Here is a 5,638-nt window from a genome sequence, read left to right as displayed (position 1 = left end):
GCATATATAATTTCACTGTGAAACTCAAATATGTTTGGCATATTTATAAAAGAATATTTTTGGTCCTATAAATTTGGCATTGAATCAATTTTGGTCCTGTAAGATTTAAAACTACCGAATCAGTCCTATACGTTTACTTTATAAGACAATTTCGATCCTATAAGTTGTGAAAAAGACATTTTTGGTCCAATAGGTTGGCTTTCAATTAAAATGTGGTCCTATATGTTTTGAAATAGAAAGACAATTTTTGGTCCTATAAATCACAAAATGGACCAAAATTTTCTTACCAAGCAAATGTATTGGACTAATTCAACATTTTTAAAACTTAGAGGATCAAAATTAATCGAAAGTTAAAATTATAGGACTCAAAATATTTTTTTTCTTAATATTAAGTTATTAGAATATTGCACCATAATCCCCTCTTTCTCGCTGAACATTATTTATTTATTTATTGGATATAAGTGCAGGGGTCAATGTTATTATTATTATTATCAGTTTTATTTTTGGGGTCAGGTTAGAGGGATCACTTGGTATCTTCTTGGCTAGAAAGGTATTATTATTTCATGAAATTGATGGAAAAACAAAATCATGCGACACTCGGGTGACTTGCAATAGGTGGATAAAATTAGTACTCCCAAAAAATACTATGAGGACTAATGTGGGTTAACCTCAAAGTATGCGGACCATTGTAATGCCCTTCTCCGGTCCTCAATATCGATTCGATAAAGTTGAATTTCTATTTCATTTGGTGGGGGTTTGATGTAAATTGTTTGAGCATTGAATAAATATATAAAGAAAAATGTTTATTTCTTATTTCTTTTTCTGCCATTATTTAGCTATTGTCTAACGTCGAGAGAAGACCTATTTGCCGTGTTTTTAATTAATTTCCCTTACTTAATCAACGTCCATATAATTCCTAAACTAATACTTAATTATATCAGTTGAAAAATTGAAGCTAGCTAGCTCCAAATAACTTCAAGCTATAACCCAATTTGAACTTATATGTATATGTATATATATGTTCGATATAGCTAGAAGAACTTGGCATATTTTCCATGTGATGAGCTCGAATTGACACAAGTGCTTAGCTTGTGCTTGATTCAAATTAAAACGACTAATGGATTTTGCAATATCAGATTGTCTTTTAAGATGAAGAGTAGGATGAACTGTTATATAATTGAGATAATGTTCCCTTATATAGCGAGGCAGAGATATTTCATGTGGAAGAGACATTCATTTTTTCTATTATTGCCTTGTAACATCACTCCTTTTGTGGTCAAGAACTAATAATATAAGTTTTTAGTGGGATATAAATAAAATTCTCCCTTCCCGATTATTCTTGCGCAGACGCGGTCTAAACTATGAATGTTTATTCTCAACTATATATGTATCACATGTATGTCGTGGTGCAGATTCGGCCTAAAATGAATTTTTCGACTGCTTTCTGTCTTGACTATCAAGTATATATGTAGGGCTTCAATATAACTATCGAGTATATGCAAGAATTATATGTCTGAGCATTAAAAAAAGAAAAAAAATGCAAGACTTCTATATGAACCCCCAAACATTTCCCGATCACTATTCAGTTTCTTGGGAGATCAGGCCCAAACCAAACGACTTCTTTGTCTTGGGCCAATAAACTAATTAGTATAGATAATCAAATAGTTACCAAAAAAAAAAAAGATAATCAATAACTATATAATTATTGTCCAACGAAACTAAGTTAGACTTTTGTAATATTATGAATAACTAGCTAGGTACATCCAGCGCATCGTGCGAAGTATACAAAAATTAATTTAAACACAATATTTGGTATTTTATGAAAAAAATTTATTCATAATTTCAATTAATAATTAATTATCACAATTTCATTAAGATAATAGAATTATCAAAAGTTTTTCATTTTCCTAGAGAATTTTTAAATTTTATTCCAGACAATGTTTACCATATAAGAGTTGTAATATAAATAAAAAACTGATGACTATTTATGAATTTTTATTTTCTTAGAAAAAATTTAATTTTTATTTGCGATCTTTAATGTGATAATTAATTATCATAATCTCATTAAAATCAATGTTCTTCATAAATTTCGGGTGCAAAAAAAAAGTAAGATGTTAAAAAATGACAAACTTTTCTTTTAATTTTTTTAAAAAATATAAAAATCTTATGTGGGATAATATATACCGTATAAGTGTTGTAATTTAGTAAAATTGAGAGTATCCTTATAATGTATGATTAGCATAATACGAGAGCAAATAATTTACATTAATTAACGAATTAATTAATTAATCATGTGAAAACGTCTTTCAAGAAGGAGCTTGGGGTTTACATAAAAAGTTGTTGTGATGTTTTTTCAGTGTGCTATTCGACTTTTATATATTTATAGTGATATTTATGTTACGTGAGATACCGAAATTTTCTATATCGGACTTGTCTGCGGCTATAAATTAGGATTGAATGTCTCAATCCATCCGTACTCTGATCAAATCAACGACGTGAAGTAGCCAAGGGAAGGTGGCCGGGATGTGCACCTTTGACTGACCAGCGGCTTGTCATTAACAATTGCGGCCTATATTGAAAATAGTATGGCACTGCTGCATGCATACACGTGAGTATACTTGCAATCCTGCTGATTGTTTTCAAATTTCCTTGACTGATTATTAGCTGACATTTTCTTAACCAGTGACATGTCTTGCAACACAAAATCATATTATTCTGCAATATAAATATAAATTGTTGAAACAACGTGGGATGACTAGTTCGGTGGCCATTTTTCAAGAGCAAGATCTCGAATTTGAGTCTTGTGAATGAAAAAAATTCACGCTTGGAAAATATTTGCCCCTTAGTAATTGATCCCAGTCAAACCTAAATTAATTGAGGTTTATTGGGCTTTCATTTATTAGTTAGAGTTTATTAGATTTCCAAATATTAGTCGGTGCATATCAGAATAAAACTTTTTTTTTTTAAGAAGGATAGTTTCATTGATAAACAGAAGAAATACGACGAAACAACTTGAAATAGTCAGCTACAAGTGATTACAATGCCATCAACAGCTCTCAACTACTACAAAGACAAAAGCAATCAGCTCAAAAACAACATAACAACAACACTTAAGAGACTTGATCAATCCATGCGAGGAACTCGAAAAATTTCTGTTTGTTCCTTGTTTAGTCAACGAATCAGCAGACCACTGTTTAAGAGTCGAGATGATGTTGAAGTCTGATGAAAATCGCCACGGCTGTTTCAGCTCTTGTATGACCCATGAGAAAGCATTCAAAGAGTCCGTTTCAATAATTAATCTAGTTCTCGATGCATCGGGGACACCGGCTGAGATCTGGAGAGCTCTTCTGATAGCCATCACTTCGCACTCATTAATTAGATTTCTTGAAGTAGTCTAATTGATTGTCGTGCATGGCGTTGCGGAAATGATTTTTTTCCACACACAAGTTATAGTTATATAATTATTTTTCTTTGATTAATGGCACAAGTATACTTATCCAAATAAAAAAAAGGCACAAGTATGCATATAATATGGCAAAAAATAATGCTCACATTACTTGCATGTTCGAATCATTTCGAATAGTCAAAGAAGAATTGATTATTACCGACATGAATTGGTTCAAGTGATTTGACGCTTGTTCCCCTTAAATAAAGTCTAGGATTCGAGTTTTGTAAATGAAGAAAAACATGTTATGAGAGTTTTACCATTTAGTGAGCCGACCTTGCTCGAACTAGATTAGTCGAGATCCCATTGAGCTTATGAATACCAGGACACACAAGAAAAAATTGATTGTTGATCGATTATATATATGGGATAAGTAGCCAACATTTATGTTGATCGCAACAAAAGCTGTTTCAAGAGAGATTTAATACAGATCATAATTGACATATAGGATGGCGAACAACCGGTTCATGTTGTAAAACTCATCGTCGATCGTCGAACATCGATGTAATGGTCTACATTGTAGACCAAAGAAAAAAAAAAGATAGCTAATAATATCCTAAAACAATGAATATAGTTTTCTTCGACTACTTTTTAATAGGTCTGAAAGTGTAGGTGATCAAAGTACTTAAAATATCGGAGTGATTTATACCGATAAAATTAATTGGGGCTTCTTGTTCAATATACGACCATTTGCTTCACCAATATTATCATGCTAGCCAGCTTGAACTAGATTCAAATGTATTATCGATATTTGTTATATTTATTTCAATAATTAATATTATTTTTGTAAATACAGAGAGTAAGATATGTGCTACATTTTACTCATATTTATATTTTATATAAAAAAATAAATATTTTCCAAACAAAGTTGACATTTTTCATTTTTTATTTTTTAATATTTAAATTCTAATGACTGATAATCGGTCGTCGTTTGAATTGTACATCCATGTTTCCACTATTTTAACGAAGCGAATATCAAAGAAAGAAACGAATGTATACATATTATATTATTTACAAAAACCAAGAACATAAATATTAAGTAGATGACAAAGGTTAAATAGAAGCGAAACTTCAGACATACATATATATACATGTGGTAATGATAATTGACATCTTTGGCACAAAAATTGCCTAAATCTTTTACGAATCAGAGATCAAACATTGAGCTATAAATTCATCGGTTCATTTAGATTTTTAAAATAACGCATAGAATATTTAAATTTATGTATGGAACTTCATTGGTGAAATTAGGATTTAGTTAGAATGATTCAAAACAATACCCAATGTCGGCTCGTTACGAAAGCTGGAATATCAACTGACCAATTATATCTTCAATCTTGGAAACCGGTTGGCGCTACATATGCATAAGATTCATTGCATATTTCCAAGTCCGATACTAAATTAACGCGTGCTCTATTTAAATTCCCCCGCTTCTATTAGAGTCTAAACACGAGCCCTAATCTAGGAAAGGCGGAAAGAACAAAGTGAAAAGGGAGGAGAAAGCTTGAGCTTCCAAACATAAACCAAAACCCTTTTCCGCATTCTTCTCGAATTGGTTTCTTTTGGGCAGAAAGAATTATGCCCTCGTTCAGAAGCTACTACAGACAGGAGAATTTTCACCTGTCTTTCATTGATAGATGACCCAATATTGTTAATTTCCCATTCAAATGGTCATATATATGCATATTTTATATACAAAATGCTTATGAATATACAGCAAGCAATTTGGTTGTATGTTCATGGAATCCAGAAATCTTTTTGTAATAATCACTTGTGATCACGTGATGAGGAATTAATCGATAAAGTCATTGCATAAACTATCTCGTCCACACTGACATACTTTAGGGTCAATTCCCTTATTATTTTCTGTGACATTGTTGGTTTTTTTTGTTAAATTCCCCCGGGCTTACACGTGCCACGTGAACTTTAACCACTTGTCTGCAACAACTTACCCGAGTCGGGCTTTCCGCTCTTCCGGTCTCAATACTCCGCATGCTTGTGCTGAATTAGGTATGAAGGTTGGAACCAATTAAAAGGGCAAACCTACTCTCTGATACCACTTGAGATTTTGAAACAACCACAACTGTTTAATTATGAAGGTAAACCTTGTTAGATACAATGTGGTTTATTAATTCAGCATAGTCAATATCGATATTTTTGGCTATCATGAAACTAGAGTTGATATGGTGTGAG

Source organism: Punica granatum, chromosome 3 (genome assembly GCF_007655135.1).
Source record: "Punica granatum isolate Tunisia-2019 chromosome 3, ASM765513v2, whole genome shotgun sequence".
Taxonomy (NCBI): Eukaryota; Viridiplantae; Streptophyta; class Magnoliopsida; order Myrtales; family Lythraceae; genus Punica; species Punica granatum.
The sequence above is the reverse complement of the archived record's forward strand: the minus strand, read 5'-3'. Positions refer to the sequence as shown.